The sequence below is a fragment of the Prionailurus viverrinus genome, chromosome C1, assembly GCF_022837055.1.
Source record: "Prionailurus viverrinus isolate Anna chromosome C1, UM_Priviv_1.0, whole genome shotgun sequence".
Classification (NCBI taxonomy): domain Eukaryota; kingdom Metazoa; phylum Chordata; class Mammalia; order Carnivora; family Felidae; genus Prionailurus; species Prionailurus viverrinus.
Genome location: NC_062568.1, coordinates 89,180,633 through 89,208,093, shown reverse-complemented (window position 1 = coordinate 89,208,093; position 27,461 = coordinate 89,180,633). Strand labels below are relative to the sequence as shown.

Sequence of the window (27,461 nt, the reverse complement as noted above, 5' to 3'; positions counted from 1 at the left end):
GATAAGCCAATATATCTGCCTGTTGAGCCTACAGTTAAAAATAATTATAGAGAACATGGTGATGCTTCAGAAACTGTCAGGTGATACAATATTTTCAAATCATACTTTTTAATGTTATTCACTTGTTGTTTGGAGGAAATACCTATCTACTGGTGGAACAGAGAAAAGAGGGGGAAAGAAAAGCCAAACATTGTTCACTTATTTCTTTCATGGAAAGTACTTGACCATTATCATATAAAGGTAGACACAGATGAAATTTGGATTGTAGGTTAACCAAAATTATTTATTGACTATGCTTATTCTTTTCCAAAAAACAATTTTGTGTGTGCAATGCAATTAGTAAACCAGTTTAGCAATTATAATGTGGCCCTAAGGATGAAGAGAAAGCAAAGATACCAGACGTACGGGTCTATGCTGTTGCTGTGGCTCAACAGAACCTTGTGTCTGAGCTTCCTGGCCATCATTCTTACTCATCAGAAAGGAATAGTGCTGTGATGCTTACAGGAGGCAAAGCTTATTTGAATGAAATTCAAAAAGCAGTTTTTGCCAAAGAGCATGATATGGGCAATATTAACTAGTAACAGGACAGCTCCTACATTAGTAGTCAAAGTCCTCCAGAGAAACAGAACCAACAGGAGACCTCCCTCTCCCTTTCTGTCTCCCTCCCTCTCCCTTCCTCCTTGGTCCTGCCTCCCCTCCTGTCCCATCTCTACCTCTGTCAAATTTATTATAAGGAATTGGCTCATGTGATTATGGAGGCTGACAAGTCCCAGATCTGCAATCAGCATGCTGGAGACCCAGAAGAGCTGGTGGTGTAGTTGGGGTTTGAGTTTGAGGGCTGAGAGCCAGGAGAGCTGATGGTGTGAGTTCCAGCTCAAGTTTGAAGGCAGGAGATTTATGTCCCAGCTCTGGTGATGGTCAGAGAGGGAGAGAGAGGATTCTCCTTTACTCCGCCCTTTCTGTTCTATTCATGCCCCCAGTGGGATTGGATGAGGCTCATCCACACTGGAGAGGGTGTTCTGTTTTACTTAATCTAATGATTCGAATGCTAATCTTATCTAGGAACACCCTCACAGACACACCCAGAATAATGTTCAACCAAATACCTGGGCACCTTATAGCCTAGTCAAGGTGACATAAAGTTAACCACCACAATCTCCCTCTTTTTCAAACATAATCTTCTGTTGTTCTCTAATTCAGACACAGATTTGAATCAGGAATTCATACTAGTAAAAATCTATATTACATCAGGAGTTCAAGTTTGTAATTTACTTATGAACAGTCAGTGAGGGACAATGAGACTGTTTTGGTTAACACAAAATATGCAGTAAGGGGTTATTGATAGCAGTTCCAATCTTACATTAGCCTTACTTCCCCAAATCCTAATCATGCCCACTGTGATTTGGTTGCACAATCCTGGGATGAATTTGCAGATAATTAGCTATAAAATGTAACTGTTTTTGGTAGCTTGCCTTTGTGTAACAGAATACATTCTCATTAAACTCATTTGGAAGCTGGAAAGAAGAAGAGTAGGAAGTGTTTGTTTCAACATTAAATCAATGATGATACAAGTTCTCGTTTGACTTATAACAGCCAGGGAAAAGCAGGACTTAGAACAAGCTGTAGAGAGACTCCATTATTTCTGGTTATGGCGCGGCTCTTGTGGTTGGGTCTAGATCCGAGGAGATGAACCTGGCTGGCCTGGTGTTTCGGTGGAGTAGGTGCAGACTACAGACACCCTAGATTTCCTCTTGTGCCATTTTTTATTCCACAGGTCTTCATTTTTAAAAAGTGTAGTGTAAAGCTATGTACTTTCTGATTAATAACATATGTACTACTATTAATAGTTAACTATTTAAGTACTACTTACATGTTCTGGGTACCTTTTTGAGAGGTGATGCTTCTCTCTACACACACACACACACACACACACACACACACACACACACACACGTTTTCTAGGACTGCTATCACAAAGGGCCACAAATTTGGGTGGTTTAACAACAGAAACTTATTTTCTCACAGTTTAAAGGCCAGAAGTCTGAACCAAGGTGATGACAGGGTTGATTCCTTCTAAGGGCTGTGGGAGAATCTGTTCCAGGCTTCCCTCCTTGGCATGTAGATGGCTGTCTTCTCCCTGTGTCTTCACATGTCTGTGTCCAAATTTCTTCTTCTTATAAGTCATACAGGACAAGAGCCCATCCTAATGACTCCATTTTAATTTGATCACCTCTGTAAAAACCCATTCTCCCAATAAGTTCACATTCTGGGGTCCTGGGGGTTAGGACTTCAGTGTGTGAATTTTGCAGCAGCACAGTTCAACCTGTAACTACATGTATAGCTCTGCATATAGTTATACAAGTATAGGTATGTCTATGTATACATATTGTATAGACAATACATATATATGTGTATTTATGTGCATGTGTGTGTATACATGTGTATACATATACATATATATGTGTATATATGTATATGTATACATATATATGTGTGTGTGTATACACACACATGCACATAAATTCATTTAATACTCAAAACAAGCCTATGAAGTAGATACTGTGATTATTACCCTTTTAAATCTGAGGGACTTGAGGCACAAAGCCTAGTACCCCACATCTACCAACTTCAGGGGTCAAGATTTGAACCCAGGGCTCTGAATCCTAAGACTATGCCCACACTGCTATGTATACAATAGTGAGTTTTCTTGGGATCACAAGGTAACATATTGATAGACTTTAAATGGTTAAAATTAGGGACTTATTCTCTTGAGCTTTTATTTTTATTTTTATTTTTTTACGTTTATTTATTTATTTTGAGAGAGAGAGAGAGAGAGAGAAAGAGAGGCAGAGAGAAAATCCCAAGCAGACTCTACACTGTCAGCACAGAGCCTGACGTGGGACTCATTCCCATGAACTGAGAGTTCATGACCTGAGCTAAAATCAAGAGTTGGATGCTTGGGTTGCCTGGGTGGCTCAGTTGGTTGATCGTCTGACTTCAGCTCAGGTCATGATCTCACAGCTCGTGGGTTCAAGCCCCTCGTGGGGCTCTGTGCTGACAGCTTGGAGCCTGGAGCCTGCTTCGGATTCTGTGTCTCCCTCTCTCTACCCCTAGCCCACTCTCGTTCTGTCTCCATCTCTCTCAAAAATAAATAAACATAAAAAAAAATAAAAACAACAACAACAAAAAAGAGTTGCATGCTTAACCAATAGAGACACCCAGGTGCCCCTTATTCTCTTGAGTTTTTTTAAAAACTACAGGGCGCCTGGGTGGCTTAGTTGGTTAAGTGTCCAAATTCGGCTCAAGTCATGATCTCGCAGTTCATGGGTTTAAGCTGCACATCAGGCTCTGTGCTGACAGCTCAGAGCCTGGAACCCGCTTTGGATTCTGTGTGTTCCTCTCTATCTGCCCCTCCCCCACTCACACTGTGTCTCTGTCTCTCAAAAATAATAAATAAATGTTAAAAATATTTAAAAACTACTGAGTGGTGAAAAATTGTAAAATCATCACTGAAAGAAAATTCCACACCACGCCAGAAGCAGAATTTGGTTTGGAAAACCTTGAGTAAGTGAGATGCTTGTTTGAAGTTAGTGAAGGTTTGCAGCCAGCAGTAGCCTGTGAGATATCTGGGCTGGGGCTCTGTTGCTCTGTCTCACTCGCCTGGCCTCCACTTCAGCTGGCTCTCTTGTACATGCACAACACCAGGTATATCTGAAAGTAAAAGCCAGTAAGTAGGAATGGCTGACCCAAAGTGTGAAGATCGCTTTTGGGACATGGTGGGTGAGGTCATGGGGTGAGGAAATGTGGACCTCACCTACCCGTGGTGTGGGATTGTGGACAGAGGTCTGATCAAAGGTCTTCTCTTCCTAGCCTTCCATCAGTGTGCAAGTCCTCCCTCAAAGGACCATCCAGATGGTGTGGCCAGAGGAGCAAGCCCCTGGGGGTGTGACACTTTGGGCCATAATCAACTTCTCAGTTGTCCTTTTGACCCAGGACAAACTATGCAGCCTCGTTGTTTTTCAGTTTCCTCATGTTGAAAGTGATACTTGTTGACTAAACCATCTTTGTATTGACAGGTCTTTGTTAAGGACCTTCCGTGTGGGAGGGGTTGTGGGCACAGAAGTCTAGAGTACAGGGGGTCTGGTGGTGAAGAGCATGGTCTCTGGAGTCAGCTCTCATGAGTTCAGAATTCAAGTCTCATCACAGCAGCTGACAGGCTGCCACCTCTGCAAGTTACTGAATTGCTCTGTGCCTCAGTTTCCTCATCTTTGAAACAGGAATCATATTAAAAGCCTCATTGGGTTGTTATGAGAACTTAAGTCAATGTTTGTAAAGATTTAGAGCTGATATTGGTACATACATGCTATATGCTTATTAAATAATCAACCATCTCTGGCTTTAAAGAATTTACCTTGTTGTTAGGTTGGAAAAATGGATACGGATGCAATGAGATATAATTGCTAAACCAGCACTGTAATGTTATGGGAAGGGGTGTGAGTTGGCAGTCTGGAAGAGTCAGGGGACTAAGAGTTTCAGAGGACAAAGAGGAGAAAATTGTTGGGTGCTCACTGTGTGCCAGACACTGAACTAAGGACTTTGCATGCATTTCCTCTTAATCTTCAAAAAAAATTCTGCACAGTAAATCTTTTCCTCCCCATTGCACAGCTGAGAAAACTGAGGCTTTAGAGAGGTCACGTCTGGTACTAGAACTTGCCAGTGATGAAGCCAGGATTTATTCAGGGCTGTGAGTCCAGCAGAAGGCCCGTGGGTCACATGGAGGTGCCCATGTGGTCAGGATAGTGACAGGACTGCTGTTTCGGGCCACGCTCTGGTGTTTTAAAGGATCTTGAACCAGAGGCTCACACCACCCCTCCTGGGATTGGCGGGGCCTTGACAGGTGCCTTGCTGCACTGCTTATTTGGATTTTGTTCATCACTTCAGCACTAATCTAGTGTCAATATTTTACAGAGTGATTTGATTGTACTTTGCTCCCAAGGCTTTAAAAGAGCATATTTTTAAAAAATTAATAAATAAATGTTTGACTCTGTGTTAACCACACTTGATGCTGATAGTGTTTTACTTGAGGAGCGAGAATGATGCTCTGTGTTCATGGATTTCTGAAATCAATTATGCTTTTGTTGATTGAATTTTGTTCCCCCTCTTGTGGTCTTCCCTTAACACAGAAAATAAAATCTGGGGTTAAGCCTTTCCATCTGATGGATGGCACTCAGGGCAATACAAGCATCTTTCACGAGTCTACTTTGTTTTTCCAGAAGTCTCTGAGTGGCCATTACATAAGTCTAAGGGACCCAGGGTCAGCTTCTATTTATGTGACAGATTCCTCATGTTTGTTTATTTCACCTGAAAATCTAACCCTGCGGAAATGTTTCAGGATGTTGACCTTTAAACACTATGAATAAACTCATGCTTCTTTTCCACGCTTAACAACAAAAACAACTACCACAATTACAACAATAGGTGCTATTCACTTAATGTTTGATATATTACAGGCATCCTGTTAAGGTCCTTTCATGCATAATATCATTTAATTCTCCCACTAACCCTGTGAGCTAGGTGGTTTCTAATCTCTATTTACAGATGAGGACACTGAGTCTTAAGGAAGGTAAAGATGTACAGACTCACATGGCTAGATACTGGTGGGGAGAGTATTCCAACCTGGTCCTTCCTTCTCTGAAGTCAAATCACTCCATGTGCTTTAAATGCAGATCTAGCAGTGAGTGGTCCTACCTTCTCAGATAATTCACAAAGCACAATGCTGTGTGTTTGAGGCCCTCAAAGCAACGGAGGCAGACCTGGTCTTGGCTCAGAAGCTTTGGAACATTGATGAAGATGGCCAGAACTAGTGTGCCCATCGCACAGTGACACCACACAACGTGATCCTCTAAATGGCCAGTGAGGCTTGGGGTCTTTAATGTTGTACAGCAGGAGGAATCACCTGAAACCACTAATTCTTACAAAGCCTTGCTGCTCAATAATTCATCCCAGGTGCCTCATGCCTCCAAGTTTTTGCCTGATTTTTCCCATTTTTTTCCATTTTAATTCCAATTGTTTCTCATGCTGGGAAACCCCTCCCTCAGTCTTGGACAACTGAGGGCTGGTGCTTACAAGAGTTCAAAATCACCAACCTGGTTTTTTACCTCTCATTTCAATCTAGTCTTCTATGTAGAGAACTCTGTCAGTTCCAGGCCAGCTGGCTAAAAGCTGCCTCCTGACAGTGGCTGTCCTTGACCAAATGGCAGCCAGGTTCCTCTGAGCCCTCTTCTCCACTAGGCCTCATCCTTGGTCTATAAAGACTTGAACAAACACTAGCATAGTTTCTAACAACTTAAGATTGCATCCCTAGGATGACCCTAGCCCCCTTAAAGTGCTTGCCTGAGAAAACTCAAGGATGGTAAAAGAATTTAACAGTCAGCACCTGAAGACAGGGTCCCTGTTTCTCAGTCTCAGTGGGAGGCTAGGAGCCTGACATTAATGAGCACCAGATAGCAAACCCAGATGGGTTTCACATGGACCAACCACTTCCTGCCTTTTGTCATTTTTCATTTCTGGACTCTACTGAGCCCCCATTTGTTCCCTCCCTATTCCCTTACCCTTCCTTTCAAATGCCCAGTCATCTTTGTATAAATTAAAGTTGAGTTCAGTTCATGCTAGACTCTTTTGCCTATTCCAATAGGATATTACTGATTAGAATCTGTTCTTACCACTTTAATTATCTGGCTTTGTTTATCTTTGGCACCTTCTCTGTTCTGTGTTGCCCCCAATCTTGCTGCCTCCCCTACCCCGTGCACACAGGATCTTCCTCCTAAAGTTCTGCTTAATCTCCATGGGCCTGCAGTGTTTCCCTCACTTCTGCTCATCTCTCTTCAGCTCTTGATGACCTTCTTCCTCTGATCTCCTATGGCACTTGGATTTGGCAATTCTCCCTGGAGAAATAAGATATGCTATCTCATATTGCTTTCTGTGCAGAGATCCTATTTCTACATCTGGTTTTGAGTCTCTTGAGAGGAAGAACAGAGTCTTATGCCTTTTTGTGTATCCCAGGCCTCAAGAAGGCTTGCACAATGGGCAAACAAAAGTGTGTGTTGTCAGTGATGGCTTAGAATAGGCAACTATTCAGTTCTTGCATTACCTACCTTCCCTTAGAAAACAATGGCTCTGTTTTTTTGAACAACTTGGTCTGTTGGAAGAGACATACAGATACACATATATAATTTACTTCTTGGATGGGCAGTGTAATGAAGTAGCTAAGAGCCTAGCCATTGGAGCCACATTGGCCTAGAATTCCTTGCTCTTAATTCACCTTAAAAAATCATGGACATGTTTATATCCCTTCTCTGAGCCTCATTTCATCAGTTATAAAACAAGCATGTCATGTTTCTCACAGGGTGATTGTGGTCATGAGGATTGTCATAAAAGTAGCTGATTCATAGTAAGTACCAGTAAATGGAGACAATGAAAAACATACATCAACCACACAAAACATATTAGGGGTAGATAAACACCTGTGGAGTTGGAGGGGAAGTAAGGAAAGGGGTAGGATAGAAGCTGTAGCTATTGGGGTACCTGGAGCTTTGGTTCAGGAGATCTGGAAAGACTTTTTAGAAGAAGGGGTGGAAAAAGAAAAGGAATATGTATTTTTTAAGTATATTTATTTATTTTGAGAGAGGGAGAGAGATAGCGAGTGAGCAGGGGAGAAGAGAAGGAGAGAGGGAGAGAGGGAGAATCCCAAATAGGCTCCACACCAGCAGCATGGAAACTGACATGGGGCTCAAACTCATGAACCATGAGATCATGACCTGAGCTAAAACCAAGAGTCAGACACTTAACTGACTGAGCCACCCAGGCACTCCAAGAATGTCTTTTATTTATTACGCTTCTATCTTGTGCTCTAGATATTTTGTACATTGCAATTACTTGAATTCTCGGAACAATGATGTAAGATGTGTATTTTCCCATAATTTATTGATATTGATACTTTCCTGTGGTCACAGAATTTATAAGTGGCAGAGCTGAGATGAACCGAAGACTCTCTCATACCAGAGCCATGTTTTTCCCAGTTTGCTAACCTCCTTTCTTTACGCAGGTACAAGTATCTGGGTATGAACTGTAAGAAAGAAACTTTGAAATTTCTTACATAATGATAGAAGGATCAGTCAAACAATTGTATGTAAGAAGTATTAAATATATACCCAGCACTGGAACACCTAAAAACATAAAGCAAATATTAATGAACATAAAGAGAGAAATTGATGGTAATACAATAATAGTAAGGTACTTTAACAGCCCATTTACATCAGTGGATAGATCATCCAGACAGAAAATCAACAAGAAAACACTATCCTTGAATGACACATTTAACCCAATGGATATAACAGATATAGATAGCACATTCTATCTGAAAACAATAGGAGACACATTATTTCCAAGAGAACACAGAACATTCTCCACACTTGGTTACATATTAGACCACAAAATAAGCATCAATAAATTTGATAAGATTAAAATCATACCATACATTTTTCCTGATCACAGCAGTATGAAACTAGAAATAAATCACAAGAAAAAAATTTGGAAAAATACAAACATGTGGAGGCCCAACAATATGATACTAAGCAACCAGTGAGTCAGTGAAGCATTCAAAGAAGAAATAAAAAAAAATACCCAGAGACAAATGAAGTTAAAGAACAATGGTCTGAAATATTTGGGACACAGTGAAAGCAGTTCTAAGAGGGAAATATATAGTGATACAGGTCAACCTCAAGAAATAAGAAAAAGGTCAAATAAGCAATTTAATATCACACCTAAAGGAGCTAGAAAAGAAGAACAACAAAGCCCAGGGTGAGAAGGAAGAAAATAATAAAGATCAGAGCAGAAATAAATGATATAGAGACTAGAAAAACTATAGAAAAAAACAAGTGAAACCAAGAGCTGGTTCTCTGAAAAGATAAACAAAAGTGATAAGCCCTTAGCTAGACTCATCAAGGAAAAGAAAGAATTCAAATAAAATCAGAAATGAGAGAGGAGAAATACAACTGACCCCATAGAAATATAAAGGATTATAGGAGAATACTATAAAAAAATATTATGCTAACAAATGGCCCAAGCAAGAAACATAGAAAAATCCCTCTAAACACATAAGCTAAAACTGAATCAGGGAAAAATAGAAAATCTGAATAGACCAATTACAAGTATTGAAATTGATTGTCAAAACAACTACCAAAAAATAAAACTCCAGGACTAGATGGATTCATAGGGGAATTCTACCAGAATTTAAAAAAGGGTTAATATCTATTCTCCTCAAACTCTTCCAAAAAATAGAAGAGGAAGGAAAGCTTCCAAATACATTCAGTGAGGCCAGCAATACCTTGATACCAAGACCAGACAAAGACACCACAAAAAAAAAAGAAAAGGCCACTAGTCCTTATGAATGTAGATACAAATGTTCTCAACAAAATACTAGGGAACTGCATTAAACTATACATTAAAAGGATCATATACCATGTTCAAATGGGATTTATTCCAAGGATGCAAGGGGAGTTCAATATTCACTAATCAATCAACCTGATACACTACATCAACAAAAGGAAGGATAAACATCATATGATCATCTCAATAGATGAAGAAAAAGCATTGGACAAAATTCAACATTTATTCATGATAAAAATTCTCAAAATGGGGTAAGAGGGAATATACTATCACATAATAAAGGCCATATATGACAGATTCATAGCTAACTTCATATTCAGTGATGCAAAAGTGAGAGATTTCCCTCTAAGATCAGGAACAAGGCAAGGATGTCCCTTCTTACCACTTTTATTCAGAATACTATTGGATTTCCTAGCCACAGCAATAAGACAAGCAAAAGAAATAAGAGGCATCCATATTGCTAAAGAAGAAGTAAAACTTACACTATTTGTAGATGACATGGTACTATATGTAGAAAACCCCAAAGACACCACTGAAAACTACCCAAAGTAATACATGAATTCAGTAAAGTTACAGGATACAAAATTTATACTTTGGTAGCATTCTTACGTACTGATAATGAAGTAACAGAAAGGGAAATTAAGAAAACACCGTTTACAATTGGACCAAAAATAATAAAATACCTAGGAATAAACTTAACCAAAGAGTTGAAAAGCCTGTACTCTGAAAACTATAAAACACTCATGAAATAAATTGAATAAAACACAAACAAGTGGAAAGATATGTGATGCTCATGGATTGAAAGAATTTATATGGTTAAAAGGTCCATACTACCCAAAGCAATCTACAAATTCAGTGAAATCCCTATCAAAATACAAATAGCATTTTTCACAAAACTAGAACGAATAATACTAAAAGTCTTATGGGACCACAAAAGACCCCAAGTAGCCAAAGGAATCTTGAGGAAGAAAAACAAAGCTGGAGGTATCACAATTCCAGATTTCAAGATATACTAAAAAGCTGTAATAATGAAAATAGTATGGTACTGGCACAAAAATAGATGCACAGATCAATGGGACAGAATAGAAAGCACAGAAATAAACCTAACATTATATACTCAATTAATCTATGACAAAAGAAGCAAGAATATACAATGGGGAAAAGATGGTCTCTTCAATAAATGATGTTGGGAAAACTAGACAGCAGCATGTAAAGGGACCACTTTTTAACACCATACACAAAAATCTCAAATTGTATTAAAAACCTAAATGTGAGACCAAAACATAAAAATTCTTTGTTTTTATGAGCACACAGGTAGTAATTTTTCTGGCATTGGCCATAGCAACATTTTTCTAGATATGTCTGCTGAGGCAAGGGAACAAAAAGCAAAAATAAACTATTGGGACTATATCAAAATAAAAAGCTTTTACACAGTGAAGGAAAATATCAACAAAATGAAAAGGTAACCTACTGACTAGGAGAAGATATTTTCAGATTATAATAAGGGATTAATATCCAAAATAAATAATTTATACAATGCCTAAAAATCCAATTAAAAATGGGCAGAAGATCTGGGTATTATTCCATAGAAGACATACATATGGCCAGCAGACACATGAAAGAAAAGATGCTCAACATTGCTAATCATCAGGGAAATGCAGTTCAAAACTACAATGAGATATGACCTTAAACTGTCAGAGTGGCTAAAATAAGAAAAGAAATTAGAATGTGGGAAAACAAAACAAAACGTTTGTGCATTGTTGGTGGTAAGGCAAACTGGTTTCAACCACTGTGGAAAACAGTATGGAGGTTCCTCAAGAAATTAAAAATAGGAATACCATATGATCCAATAATTACACTATTGGTTATTTATCCAAAGAATATGAAAACACTAATTTGAAAAGATATATGCACCCCTGTTTTATTGCATTGTCATTTATGATAACCAAGATATGGAAGCAACCTAAGTATCCTTGACAGACCAATGTATATTTACATACACACTCCACATCTTCCTTATATTTTCCATATATATTCACATATATATGTGTGACTATTACACAGCCACAACAAAGGATGAGATAGTGTCATTTGAGACAACATGGATGGACCTAGAGGGTATTATGCTAAGTGAAATAAGTTACATTGATGAAGACAAATACCATATGATTTCACTCATATGTGGAATCTAAAAAAGAAAATAATAAACAGAAAAAAAATCAGAATCAGATTTATAAATATAGAGAACAAAGTGATGATTGCTAGAGGAGAGGGGGGATGGAGATGGGCCAAGTAGATTAAGGGGAGTGGGAGATAGTCTTCCAGTTATAGAATGAATAAGTTATGGGGATAAAAGGCACAGCATAAGGAAGATAGTCAATGATATTATAATAGTGATACATTGGGACATATGGGAGCTGAACTTATGGTGAAAATAGCATAGTGTATAAATTTGTTGAATCACCATATTGTACACCTGAAACAAATGTAACATCATGTTTCAGCTGTACTCAAAAACAAAACAACCCTGAATTTTGCAGCTGCAAACAGTTGATCTTTCTGCTCTGATTAAAAACTCTGTGTAGGGATGGATTAAAACACTGGCAGGGCTCCTAAGTGGCTCATTTGGTTAAGTGTCTGACTTGGCTCAGGTCATAATCACGCAGTCCATGAGTTTGAGCCCCGCATCAAGTTCTATGCTACAGCTTAGAGCCTGGATCCTGCTTTGGATTCTGTGTTTCCTTCTTTCTCTGCCCCTCCCTCACTCTCCCCCTCTTTTTTAAAAATTGTATTTGTTTGTTTATCTGTTATGTTTATTTTTGAGAGAGCAAGTGAGCATGTGCCTGAGTGGGCGACGGGGCAAAGAGAGAGGGAGACACCGAATCCAAGCAGACTCCAGGCTCTGAGCTGTCAGCACAGAGCCCAACACGGGGCTCGAACTCATGAACCATGAGATCATGACCTGAGCTGAAGTTGGACCCTTGACTGACTGAGCCACCCAGGTGCTCCCCGCCTCTCAAAAAGAAATAAACCTAAAAAAAATTTAAAAAACAACAACACTGGCTTCACGTGGAAAGTTCCTCTAACTTACTTGCTTTGAACACACTGGCTTGTGCAAATACAGAATATTTTTAACTGTAAAGAACACAGTTCCCACCTAAAGTGGTTTAAACAGCCAGGAAATTTACTATTTCTTATAATGGAGGACAGGAGGTTGGGCAAGCTCTAGGCACAGTATCCTAATCTGGGAGCCCATGGCTCTATCTCTACAAGTCTTCATGCTCCCCCTGCTTACCCTTATCAGTGTGGACACCCCGCAGAGTTTCGGGAGGGCTGCTGTTTACAGCCGGGACTAGTGACTTCTTTTTAAAAAAAATTTTTTTTAATTTTTAAAAATTTACGTCTAAATTAATTACCATATAGTGCAACAATGATTTCAGGAGTAGATTCCTTAATGCCCCTTCCCCATTTATACCATCCCCCCTCCCACAACCCCTCTAGTAACCCTCAGTTTGTTCTCCATATTTATGAGTCTCTTCTATTTTGTCCTCCTCCCTGTCTTTATATTTTTGTTTCCCTTCCCTTATGTTCATCTGTTTTGTCTCTTCAAGTCCTCATATGAGTGAAGTCATATGATTTTTGTCTTTCTTTGACTAATTTCACTTAGCATAATACCCTCCAGTTCTACCCACGTAGTTGCAAATGGCAAGATTTCATTCTGATTGCCGAGTAATACCCCATTTTATATATATACACACACACACACACACACACACACACACACACACACACACCACATCTTCTTTATCCATTCATCATGGATGGACACTTGGGCTCATTCCATACTTTGGCTATTGTTGATAGTGCTGCTGTAAACATTGGGATGCATGTGTGCCTTTGAAACAGCATACCTGTATCCCTTGGAAGAATACCTAGTAGTGCAATTGCTGGGTCATAGGGTAGTTCATTTTTTAAAATCTTTTTTTAATGTTTTTATTTATTTTTGAGACAGAGAGAGACAGCATGAACAGGGGAGGGGCAGAGACAGGGGGAGACACAGAATCCAAAGCAGGCTTCAGGCTCTGAGCTGTCAGCACAGAGCCCAACACGGAGCTCGACCCACGAACTGTGAGATCATGACCTGAGCTGAAGACGGATGCTTAGCCAACTAAGCCACCCAGGTGCCCTGAGTTCTGTTTTTTTGAGGAACCTCCATACTGTTTTCCGGAGTGGCTGCACCAGCTTGCATTCCCACCAACAATGCAAAAGAGATCCTCTTTCTCCGCATCCTCGCCAACGTCTCTTGTTGCCTAAGTTGTTACTGTTAGCCATTCTGACAGGTGTTAGGTGGACTAGTGACTTCTTTGTTCTGTTTATAATGAGCTTATCAATTATTTGTATTTAATTCTCTTCTTTCTTTTAATTTCTTTTCTGTTTATAATGAGCTTGTCAATTATTTGTATTTAATTCTTTGCTTTGAAAGTGCTCATGGTGGCTTGACACCAGTGTGTTCTGCCCAATTACTTTAACCTTTCCCCCAGAAATCTTGTTTGCACTATTGATTTGGACTATCAGTGCAGAGTCTGAAATAATAAGGTTTTGGTCTATTCCTGATTTTTTCAAGGAAGATTGAAATCTTATGTGTTCATCAGATTGATTTTTTTATTGGACACATAAAAGGGTGTTTGGTCTTTGGGTGCTAGTTACTTGCAAAATCAGCTGGAAAGAAGAGGGTTTTTTTTTTTGTTATTTTGCTATTGTTTTTTTAAGGACAAACGTGGAACTATATCACTAGGGTATATTAAATGGAAGTGTAGAGGGATAGTTTTGCACAACGTGGATGTGAATAGTCAAATCAGTCCAGGGAAATAAGCTGTCTAAATGCTGGCAGTGTGGCCAAGTAGATGGATCATTGGATCACAAGAGAACCTAAGTTTTGCTCCTTGTTTTGTACTAGCTGGCTGGTGACCTTGGACAAGTCACTTAACCGCTCTGAGCCTTAGCTTATCTAGGGTTTCACTAGGCCAACAGAGGCAAACACTCATAGCCACAGGGAAGACAGAAAATACATGTGAATAAAAAGACCTTGAAACAAAAGCAAGACATAACAAAACAATAAAACAGAAAATCAAATCTCAACTTTAATGTGAGGCTGTTGGGCAATGGAGGATGGTGGGGACTGTGGCACAGCATAGCCCCCATCTAAAAAGAACAGCCACTATTTAGTTTCAAGCTGAATACAGGCCTCATGTGACCAGATACTCTAATTTTTATTTCTTAAAGAAAAGCTGAAAAATCAAGATTTTATGCAACATCTTTTCTTTATTTTGAATGAACATTTTTAAATATTGGATGAAACAATAAACCTGTGTGGAACAATACTCTGTAAGCAAAGTGAATTTTTCCCCTGGGCTAAATTTAGCCTGGGCTCGCTAATTTGCAGTATCTAGATGAGATGATTTCAGAAATCTGTTTCAGGTACAGAATGCTTTGGCTCTGTGAGTTCAATGTAGAATATCTCTTCACGGTCACACCAACTTTGAGCTAGAAGCGGTCCTAGCTGGTGTCTAGGCTGCTTCTCATGTACCATACCTTGGCAGTTGTTACCGACCCTCTTTAGCTGTTCCACAAGACAGACTGTTCTGAATGGGATTCTGTATGAAACTCTTTCTTGTGTTGAGAAGAAACTCATTGTGTAACAACTAGAGAAGCTGTTCTCTCTGGTTCAAGTTCTGTCATCTGGAGCAAAACAGAACATATCTTTGGTGTCTTGGAGCTTTAGTCCTGGGTGAGCCTGCTTCCATTCACTAACACACACCAGACAGCTGTTTCCTGGGCAGAGTCAGGCTCTGAAAGATCTGAAAGATCTTCTAAGAGTATAGAACCCTGTATGAGCTAGAGATGTTTTCCTAAAAGGGAATGCAAATGGAACCCCCTCTATCGTTGCTGTGTGCTGCGGGTGGAACAAAGTTTGAATGTTTCATGGCTGAGCCAGTTTCTTCATTTGGGGAGAGGGGATGGAGCTGGGAGGTATGGACTGAAAAGCCACGGGCAGCCTGTGGGGTGGCATGAAGGGGGTTGGGTAGGACATGTCTCCTTCAGAGGCTCACTGTTGGGAGATTTTTTGTTTTCTCAGTTGGGTCAACCTGGGGGTGTAATTTTATCCCAGAAGGGTAGTACTATAACCAGTTTCCACTTCTTACCTCATTACATAACCTTAGGATACTTTCTTCTTACACAGGACTGACCTAGAATAACACTTTTTCCCATGTAGTTTCTTGCCAGGCTCTTTTTATTTTATTTTATTTTATTTTATTTTATTTTATTTTATTTTATTTTATTTTATTTTATTATTTTATCTTATTATTTTGAGAGAGAGAGAAAGAGAGAGAGAGAGAGAGAGCAGGGGAGGGGCAGAGAGAGAGAATCCCAAGCAGGCTCCACACTGTCAGAATGGAGCCTGATGCAGGACTCAAACCCACAAACCGCAAGATCATGACCTGAGCTGAAACTAAGAGTCGGATGCTTAATTGACTGAGCCAGGTGCCCTGCTAGGTGCCCCACCAGGCTCTTTAATATAGTAGCATAGATTGAGCTTTTGCCCCACTGGAGGGAGATGGGGAAGTTGCTATTGCTTGCCCCTGTGTGCATGAGTTCAGGAGGTGATTGGAGCAAGGGGGGAAAGTGCCTGGATGTGGGACAGAATCTTGAAGAGAAGCAGAGGGGCTCAGCTATGGTTCACAGTTATTCTGGTGTGTGTGTGTGTGTGTGTGTGTGTGTGTGTGTGTGTGTGTGTGTGTGTGTAATGCTTCTTCCTAAATGTGACTGTGCATTACAGTAGAGTCTTCATGACATACTGTGGGGATAATCTTTCACGTGCTCTGTGATTTGACCCGTAGGGCCAGAACAGGGAAATTAACTAGGTGTAATAAATAATATAGAATCTGGTGAATATTTAGGGTCTGGTAATGATGATAAATCAGGTTTGAAATGCTCCTTGAGGAGATTGTGAGATTCTGAGAAATGAAGCTGGGAAGATTGATTAGAACCTATTGCTGTTCAGAAAATCTACTGCAAAAAATACACGGAGGTATCGCTAGGCTAATAGAAAAGGTGAATACAATCCACCTTGGCCTCTAAAAACCAAATGAGTATAATCAACAAATGTCATTGCTCTTATGGGCAAATGCATAGAAGATCAAGAGACACCCCAAAGCACCTGGGAAGGGTGTTGATTTGATTGGTGAAAGCAAAGAAAGAACACATTAAGCTTTCTCTATGGTCCTTATTTCCTTTGAAGTTTTATTGATTCATTTATTTGTTTATTTGGCTATTTATCTGTGCAATTTAACAAGAGGCCTCTATTGAAGAAATAAATGTTATGTTTTTAAGAATTTGTGCCACCTAAATTTGTTCTTAGGGGTCACATACTTGTTTTTCAGCTCTTGGTAGGAAGATTCATATCCTACAGCTTGTTCAGCTGTACTGGGGGGAGGTTTATGTTGATTGCTTTAGTGATGTATCATCCTGTTCTTCCAAAATCTGGTCTCACTTGTTGGGTGAATTTATCGGTAACCTCAAATACCAACCGTTTTGGAAGTTATCTGTGACGAGAGTAGCCCTAATCCTGCAGTATTTTTGAAAAAGAGCCAGACAGAGCCTTGACTGTTTGTGAATGGAGGTGGAAACATAATGAAGAAGCCATGTGGGGAAGAGTGGTCGTTAGTAGCAGACCGGAGATAATTTGTGATATAGCAGGAAGATATGGGGTTGGGTTCAGAATTGGCTGTGTGACCTTGGGCAAGTTACTTAACTCCTCTGAGCCTCAGTTTTCACCTAAGTAAAATGGGGTAGAACACATTTGTATTTCTTAGGAATTAAAGGGGAAAATGTGTGTCAATGCCTAGTGCTGAGGCACATAATAGTTCCCTTATTCCCACCTGGTGGCCATTTGTCTTCACATATTCCTTGTTCAATCCTTTGCACGTAATAAGCATTTAATATTTGTTGGTTCATGTACAGAGGCAAGGAGTCAGCATTCGCCAAAACCCCAGGGGCAGACAGCGTGACTCAATGTTTCTCTCTTATCTTTTATTTGGAACCTAGAGTAGATTCCGAGAGCTTAGTTGAGCATTATGCTGCAGGGAAAATGTATGGTGCAAGACAGAATCCTTACTATTATCCCACACACATGCACACACAGGCACAGTGTGCCAGGCAGACCTTGGTTATTGCATATTCTAGTGCCTTCCCTTCTGCCTCTACCCCACTCCCCAGGGTGAGGAGAAGAAATGGGGGTGAAGCAGTTTCCAAATTAAAGACTAGAGATTTAAGAGGTTTGTCTTTCCTCCTTCATTTTGTAATGCGAAGTATGAATAGAAATGTCAATTCTCTGTAAATAAATTATTTGATTAAACAGGACATCAGTATGCTCAATGGTTAGACTTGCCAAGAAACTTCAGGCAAGCTGGTAATGGTTTTCCTAATTTAGTTGAGGATAAATAATGCAGGAAGCTCATCAGACTTATCTGCAGATAGATTTGAAAAAAGTTGATCCCCAAAGCTAGAGAAATGGTGAAGGAGGAAAAATACTGCCATCAAGCAGGTGTTACTGCTAAAGAAATATGGACCTGCAAAAAGCCATGTTAAAATCACATCACAGACCTGTCTTTAGCCAGAAAAGAAAATTAAAAGTTAAAGAGAAACTTCTCTCTCAGACTTGGTTCTATTAATCTGCTTCCTTACTGGGTAGTCTGTTTAAAGATTGGCCCATTAAGGCTATTGTGCATTAATGAGGCTCTCCCCCAATGGGCCATCCAGGTTGTGTGACTCCACTGTTTGACAGGAAGTGAATTATCAGGAGAAGTCTCATGGGTGAACAGTGGTGTGTCACTGTAAGGGTTTCTAAAAATATGCATGCGGTCTTCAATTGGCTGCAAATTGTGGCTAATTGAGGGCACCAAGGGCATTTTATGACAGATGAATGTGCAGTTAAAATGCCCCGCTGTCCCTGAAAGGGATGAAATGGACAGCTGTCTTTGGAATGTGAAACACTGTGTCAGAGTCCTGGAATATTTCTACTGGCTACTACTTTGAGGCATAAAAGGATGAAACTATGATCACCCATTAACATTGGTGTTAGTTTTATTGATTAGATTAGCACTGTCCTGGTGGGAGACCATTACAGTATCCCACCCTCCTCCCTCTCATCCATCCTTCATTCCTTCCTACTAATATATGTCACATAAAATTCTAGGCTCTGGAGATATACCAGTGAGCACCACAGAAAATGCCCCTGCCCTTATGTACAGTGATTATGTCCCTGCCCCCCTGTGTGTGTGTGTGTGTGTGTGTGTGTGTGTGTGTGTGTGTGTGTAGGAGAGGAATACAGACACTTAAACATAAATGTACCTGTCAGTCTTTTTTGTCATTTAAAAACTAATCTTGTGATCAGTTAGGTATTAGAAGACCAAGTAGAGACATTTAAGACCCCTGAGATTTTTCAGGATGCTCCCTACAACCTCCAAGGGTGGTGAAAGGGACAAACTATAAGCGTCTGCTCTTTGGTTTCCACATGTATGGTGCTGGGCCACCTGTGGATTGTACAATCAGATGGCGGCCTGGGGGCAGGAGGCAGTGGTAGTGAAACTCCAAGGCACTCCTGAAGAATTGAAGAACCTCCTTCTTCCCCATCCAGGAGCCAGGCAGGTCTTGAATGTCAAGAAGACCTCTAGGGTTTGGTTCAAGACAGATTAGTATTGGGGGCCCCTTGAGGCTTAGCCTCACCTTGACTTGGATTAGTGGTTCTCAAGGTGTAGGGTCCACTACTTGCACCAGGGTCACTTGGTCACAAGGTATAGGGTCACTTTGCTGCATAAATAGGAGTCACCTAGTGCCTTAGCTCTGACGGCTGTATAAAATACTACAGACTTGGTGGCTTAAACAACAAACATTTGATGCTTATAGTTGTGGAAGCTGGGAGTCCAAGATCAGGGTGTCAGCATCGTTGAGTTCTGATGAAGACTCTCAGGTTGCAGACTGCTGACTTCTTGTTGTATCCTAATATGATGAAAAAAGCAAACTGTGTCTCTGGCCTCTTCTTCTAGGGTCCTAAGCCCATTCATGAGGCTTCCACCCTGATAACCTAATCACCTCCCAAAGGCCCACTTCCAATCATCATCACATTGGAGATAATATTTCAACATATGAATGGGGGAGGGGGGCACAAACATTCATTCTGTAGCACCTTTTTTTTTTCTTTTCTATTGATGCATAACAAATTACTACAAATCTAGCAGCTTAAAACAACCTATGTTTGTTATCTCACAGTTTCATGGGTCAGGAACCCGGGCAGGACTCAGTTGGATTGTGTCCTCTTATGAGGCTACAGTTGAAATGTTGCCTGCCTAGGCTGTGGAAGAATCCACCTGTGGAAGAATCCTGCCCTTCAGGTTGTTGGCAGGATTCGCATCCTTGTGGTGGTCAGGCTGAAGGTTGTGACTTCATGCTCGGAGAGGCTGGAGGCTGCCTCAGTTCCTATAGGCTGCCTGCAGTTCTTTGCCACACAGGCTTTTCCAACATGGCCACTTACTCCATCAAGCCAGCAAGAAGTCTCTAGAGCGAGTCTTCTAGCAAGATGGAGTCTTCTATAACATAACCTAGTCATAGGAATGTGATTCCATCACTTTTATTATATTTCATTGGTTGAGAAGCAAGTCACAGGTCCCACACATACTCAAGAGGAGGAAATGACACAGAAGTGTGAACCAGGAGGGGGGAGTGGCTGGGAGAGGCAAACCCAGTTTACCTGTTATGAATGCAGGTAGCTGGGCTCACCCTGAACTGATGGAATCAGAATTTCTGGGGGCAGGCCCAAGGAATCTGCATTGTAACAACTCCCCAGGTGCTTCCTGTTCACATTATGGTTAGAGAAGCCTAGGGAGAAGAGGGATGTAGGATAGCTAGAAGGTCCACTGCCCAGCAGGGGACACCTGGCATACCTTCCTGCCAGTGCTTCTGAGACTCCTCCAAGCCAGTCATAGCACTGACTGGAAGGGACATTGTGTTGGTTCCCTAAAGTCAGGGACTTGGCAATGTGCCCAGCATATAAGGAATGGAAATGTGTTACTTCCACAGCTCATTTGTGCACAGTGAACCCAATGCTCAGTGACCATTAAAAAGCAGGGTCTGTGTGGCCACACCACAACCGGGTGAATGACCCTTCTCCCCATGCCATGGCTGCACCACAGGCCGGCAATGCCATGCCCTTCCTGCTCTGCTGCCATGGCTCCCCCCAGCTAGCAGGTGTACCCAGCCCTGGAGTGCCTGCTGTGGTGGTGAGGTGGGGGGATTATGCTTGCAAGCCCCACAGGTCATCTCCTACATCTGGCTACTCCTTCAAGACTGGGAGAGGTAGTTCCTTCATCTAATATATAAGAAGAAACACAGAGAACCTGGAAAAATGAAGAGACAGAGGAATATGTTCCAAATTCAAAAGGACAAGAGACCAAACATTCAAAGAAGATTTAATACCTATCCCTTTCAAACTCTTCCAAAAACTGAAAAGAAAGGAACACTTTCAAACTTATTTTACAAGGCCACCAAAAAACTATTAGAGCTAATAAGTGAATTTAGTACAATTGCAGGGTACGAAATCTATATACAAAATTGTTACTTTTCTATACACTTATAACAGATTATGAGAAAGAAAAATCAAGAAAACAATCCCATTGATAATTGCATCAAATAGAATAAAGTACCTACAAGTAAGTTTTACTAAAAGGTGAAAAGACCAAATACTGAAAACTCTAAGACACTAATGAAAGAAATGGAAGAAGACCCAACTATATGGAGAGTTCTTCCATGCTCTTGGATTGGAAGAATTAGTACTGCTAAATTGCCTTGCTACCCAAAGCAATCTACAGATTCAGTGCAGTCTTCATCACAATTCCAATGGCATTTTTCACAGAATTAGAACAAATAATTCTAAAATTTATATTAGAACCACAAAAAAGTCTGACTAGACAAAGCAGTCTTGAGACAGAACAAGTTAGAGGTATCATGCTCCCTGACTTCAAACTATACTATGAAACTGTAGTAATCAAAACAGTGTGATATTGGTATAAAAACAGACACATAGATCAATAGAACAGAATAGAGAGCCCAGAAATACATGGCCAATTAGTTTATGACAAAGGAGGCAAAAGTTTGCAATGGGGAAAAGATAGTCTCTTAAATCAATGGTGTTGGGAAAACTGAACAGCCACATGCAAAAGAATGAAATTGGACCACTATCTTATACCATATACAAAAATTAATTCAAAATGGATAAAACCTGAAACCATAAAATACCTAGAAGAAAACATAAACGGTAAGCTCCTTGACATGTCTTAGTGAAGTTTTCTTGGATCTTACTCTAAGACAAAGGCAAAATAAATAAATGGGACTACGTCAAACCTAAAAGCTTTTCTTTTTTTTTTTTTTAAGCACAGTGAGGGAAACCATCAACAAAATGAAAATACAAAGGAGAAGATATTTGCAAATTATATATTCAATAAAGGGTCAATATCCAAAATATCCAAATATGCAAAGAACCCATACAACTCAATAATAAAAAAATCTGATTAAAAAGTGGACAGAAGACATAAATAGACATTTCTCCCAAGAAGACATACAGATGGTCAACAGGCACCAAAAAAATGCTCAGCATCACTAGTCATCAGAAAAATAAATATCAAAACCACAATGAAATATCACCTCACACCATTTAGAATGGCTAGTATCAAAAAGACAAGAAACAACAAGTGTTGGTGAGGATGTGGAAAAAAGGGAACCCTCATGCACTGTTGGGAATGTAAATTAATGTAAACATTATAGAAAACAGTATGGAATTTCCTCAAAAAATTAAAAATGGAACTATATGAACTAGCAGTTCCACTTTTGGGTATCTATTTGAGGGAAATAAAAAACTAATTCAGAAAGATATATGCACCCATATGTTCACTGAAGTGTTATTTACAATAGCCAAAAATATGAAAGCAACCTTATTGTACATCGATAGATGAATGGATAAAGAAGTTGTGTGTGTATATATATACACACATATATACATATATATATGTATATATGTGTATGTCTTCCTACAAAGAAGAGTTTCCCTACTCAGAACGTGGCCCTGAAGGACACACACACACATAGGAATACTACTGAACCATGTAAAAGAGTGAAATCTTGCCATTTGTGACAATATGGTTGGACCTTGAGGTTATTACACTAAGTGAAATACGTCAGACCAAGAAAAAAAAACATATCACATGATTTCATTTATAAGTGGAATCTAAAAAGCTAAGTAGATACATAAAACCTAGACTCACAGATAAAGACAAAAGATTATTAGTTGCTATAGGGGAGAGGGGAACAAAATGGGTGAAAGGGATCAATAGTTGCAAACTTTCCATTATAAAATAAATATGTTATGGAGATGTAGTGAACAGCATGGCAAATATAGTCAGTAATATCGTATTACTTTTGTATGTTGACAAATGGTAACTAGACATACCATGATCAGTTCACCATATGTACAAGTTTCAAACCACTATGTGGTACACATGAAACCAATGTAATATGGTATGTTAATTATATTTCAATAAAAAAATGAAATAAAAGAAAAATGAGGCCCATGCCAGAATGTAGTCTGTAAAGTCTATATCCATCAACATTTAAAAACACGTACATAAATGTTTATATTATCTTTATTCATAATAGCTCCAAACTGGAAATGGCCCAAATGTTCTTCAGTGAATGGTGGGCAAAACTACAGTAAATCCCTACCAAAGAATCGACTTACCAATAAAAAAGAACAAATTATCCATTCATTGCAGCTTCTTGAAGGAATAGCCAAGGCATGATGTTGAGCAGAAAAAGGCAATCTCAAGAAAGTTTCATATTGTGTAATTCTATTCATGTAAAAGTTTCAAGTGACAAAAGTTCGAAATGGAAGACAAGTTTAAAATTTTTATTTTCAACGTTTATTTATTTTTGGGACAGAGAGAGACAGAGCATGAATGGGGGAGGGTCAGAGAGAGAGGGAGACACAGAATCGGAAACAGGTTCCAGGCTCTGAGCCATCAGCCCAGAGTCTGACGCGGGGCTCAAACTCCCGGACCGTGAGATCGTGACCTGGCTGAAGTCGGACGCTTAACCGACTGCGCCACCCAGGCGCCCCTGAAATGGAAGACAAGTTTAGTGGTTGTCAGGTGTTAGAAATGACAGAGGGAGGTGGGTGTGGTCATAAAAAGACAACCGGAAGGATCCTTTGGTGTTGGAACTGTATGTTCTTTACTATGGTATTAAATACATGAACCTGCACAGGCCAGTTGTATAGAACTTAATAGACACAAAAATTAGTACAAGTAAAACTGAGAAATCTGAGTAAGACTGGTGGATTGTATGAATGCCAATATCCTGGTTGCTGTAGTATAGTTTTGTAAAATGTTACTGTTGGGAGGAAACTTGGAAAAAGTATAAAAGTGTCTCTCTCTATGATTTCTTACAACTACATGTGAATCTACAATGATCTCAAATAAAATTTTATTTAATTAATAAAATAGAGCCTGGATTTCACCGTTAACATCTCATCTTTGCTATCCTCACTCATCAGGAGTAGGTCTTTGTTAAAAGTCACCTTTCTTCTTCTTTCCCCCACAGTTTCTCTGGGGAGGAGGTCTTGACTGCAATTCTTGGGTGAGAGTTTTGGACAAGGAAAACCCAGAAAGCTGAGACATGGAGTGTCTTGGGGGGTAAGTGAGACACAGTCTCTACTTACTCCAGAGTCACAGCCTGTGGCTGCAGTAAATCAAGAACAAAAGCAAGTCTCCAAAGGCACACCCTTGCTCCCCACTAAAAAATTAGTATGTTACACCCATAGCATGGTAGATAGATTCTCTTGTCTTGTGGCATCATCTCACCATGTGGTTCTGAGGTTAGTGGCATAGTTAGATCAAGAGATCAAACCAGTGGCACTCTGTCCTGTTCATCTCTGTACCTCCTAGCACAGGGGTGTCCAATAAGCATTTGTTGAAAGAAAGAATGAATGAATGAATGAGTGAGTGAATGAATGAATTCTGAGCCTGACTTTATTACTGTTCACTTCCGCTTGGGTGAGGGGGGGATCAGAAGAAGTGGCTCTCTAAGAGAAATGTTACATGGTTTTTCTTGTTGAGATTGATTTCTCAAGACTGGAATCAGTGTCGTCATAATACTGTTTTATTTTCTTCCCACTGATTTGTACTGTAGGAATTTGTTCTGGTTGAGCAATTTTATACAAAAGTTAGGAGTATTGGGCTACAGGCTTGATGAAGAAAGTGAATTTAGCCTTTTGGATCATGGCAAGTTGTCCTCTCTGGATTTTTAATATTAGGAAAAGCATCATTTAACAAAACTGGATTTAAGGATTGGGACAGGAACCCATGCTTAGCTGGCAGCCTAACCATTCCCTTCAGGTTCCTGTTGCCCCCTGCCACTGAGCTGTCTTCCCAGGAAATGGATTCATCCAAGATGTTTTGCAAATTCTCTCTGATGGATGGATTGAAGCTACAACTTATTTTCTAAGCATCTCTGTAAAGCCAGCTCTGCTTGGAACAGATAATTTCTTCACAGTTTCAAGAGTCTCACTTCATGAGTTTTTGAATAAATGGCTTCACTGAGTGAAAAATATCAGCAGAAGTGTCAAGTGGCCTACTGTATAGGTGAAGGAAGGTTGAGTTTGGGGCTGCAAAGGGTGCATGCTCCAAACAGAAGTCACTGGCCCAATTAGCCTAGTATCTAATCAGTGATCAACCAGCCTATGCAAGTGGTTGTACTCAGTGTGTTTTTGGCCTCAGCAGGAGTGTAGGCCTGTGGAGCTTCTTATCCTGATGACCAATAGACTGATGGTTGTGTGGGATGTCTGATTGGTCTTGGGGCACCAAGTTCTAGCTTAAATGATGCCCTGTGAGGGGAATATACTTGTTTGCTTCTGCATTTATATAGACGTAGCACTTAATAGAGCATACTCTTGATGCTACTGTGGGATGGTGACAGTGGCAGAGCCAACAGGTAAAGTGTTAGGAACCAAAGTACTAGATACCCACAGTGAGCAATTGCTTGACTGTGGAGCCCATTGAGGTTGGGGGAAGGACAGGGGGCTGCCTTGAATTGTAGATCCCTAAGGAAACATAATCTACTGAATCAGCACTGTGCCTCACATATTCATGTATAAGTCACGTAAACCTGCTCTCTACCATAATCAGCGTAGGAATTTGACACTTTTGAAGTCTTTTTGGAAATGTGAAAGGGTAGAGGGAAGAGGAGGAAGCAAATCCGCCAAAAAATAAAATTTTGCTCTTTGTTCTCTGTGAACTCCCACAGACTTTCCCTGACACTTAGCCTAGAAAGATTCTTCCTCTTTCTTGGTTAACTCTTTATTGTATACTCTCTGGCTTCTTTGGGCTGAATTATGTGTCAACACCCACCCTCTGCATATGTGCTCTTGCTAATTACTGGGGATCTGTACTGCAGAGGAGACTATAGTGCTGGACCAGCAACTTAGAATCTTTCCTCCCTGGAGCAGGGCATGATTTAGAATGTAAGACAGAAGGGGGAAAGATTGCAACTTATATACTTTATAAAGTGTTTTATTTTATTCCTATGACATGATTTTGCTAAGTCTCAAGTGTGTTTAGAGTACTGCTATGACCAAAATAATAGAAATATGTCTAGAAGGTCACTGGATTCATAGAAGATTTTCATCATTTAAATTTTCCTAATCAGTAGGTATAAAAAGTATGACTATAATCAAGTAAGGGAGCTGTGAAATGTTTAGATATTCTTGTTCTCGAAAGAGGTAGAGGAATCTGTAGGTTGAAAAATGCCACTTTTCAACTGTCTCAAGTGTTTTTGTGCTTTTAAAAAATGTTTTGAAATTTCTTTTTTTGCGATTTAGCTTAACCAATAGAAGGGTAAATGGTCTCACTCTGCAGTATACTTGTGATTGAAATAAAATCCCTAATGGAATAGTGGCTCTAAGCAGTGATTATCAGTAGTTACCACAAACACTAGGTGAAAGGTCATGGGGAGATTTTTTAGTGGGTGGATCAGGTTGACCTCTCCTGAACTCATTGATTATCACAAAAAGTGAAAAAAACCCAGACATTCTATGCCTCCTGATGTGGTACAGTAAGAAATCACAGCATTATCTATGGCATGCTGTTGCTAAAAATATTGAACCTAGGGGTCTCTAGATCCAATTACCAGTTTATAGAAAATGCAGCAGAAAGGGAAGTGTGTTGGATGAATCCACAATGATGATAACTAATGTTCTTCAACAAATGTGTGGAGAAGAAAGGGAGAAAAAACTGTTTTGGATTAAAAGAGACTTAAGACACTAATAAATGCTGTTTGTGGGCTTTGGCTCCTGATTTAAATAAATTTACTATAAAAATACAGTTTTGAACCCAGGGAAAAATAAGATAGGTTATTAGGTGAGAATAAGAAATTCTTGTTAATTTTGTTTGGTGAGATAATGGCAGTGTTGGTGATATTAAAAAGAAAAATGTGTCAATCACTTTGAGATATGTGCTGAAGTATTTATGGATGAAGTGGTAGCAGCTGGGATTGGCTTTGAACTACAATAATAAATAAGGCAGGGAGCAGAGCTAAATGCAAAATGGCAGAATTGTTGGGCATTGGTACATGAGGTTCGTATTTTATTCTACTTTGTAGATTTGAAAATGTCCATAATCAGTGGTTAAACTATAACTGAAACACATTCTAGTTTTGTTTGTTTGTTTGTTTGAAGGGCTTAGGGAAATGCAGCTGAAGACATAAATAATGGAATAGGCCATGCCTCTCATTGATATTTCCACTTTTCTTTCTTTCTTACAGATGTATTTTGTGCATGTCTGTGGAATTAGGAAGTGGGAGTACTGTTGTACTAGGCTTGGGCTCTCTTACTTGAGGAGAAGAAGGATTCAGAG

The 27,461-nt window shown here is 39.8% G+C and overlaps 1 long non-coding RNA gene across 1 annotated transcript; it reads left to right on the top strand.

The window, feature by feature from the left end:
- LOC125172357 (uncharacterized) lies at window positions 1-27,461 on the top strand. The gene is made up of 3 exons (XR_007154704.1): window positions 1-80; window positions 24,154-24,245; window positions 27,370-27,461. It is a non-coding gene; the product is annotated as an uncharacterized LOC125172357 (long non-coding RNA).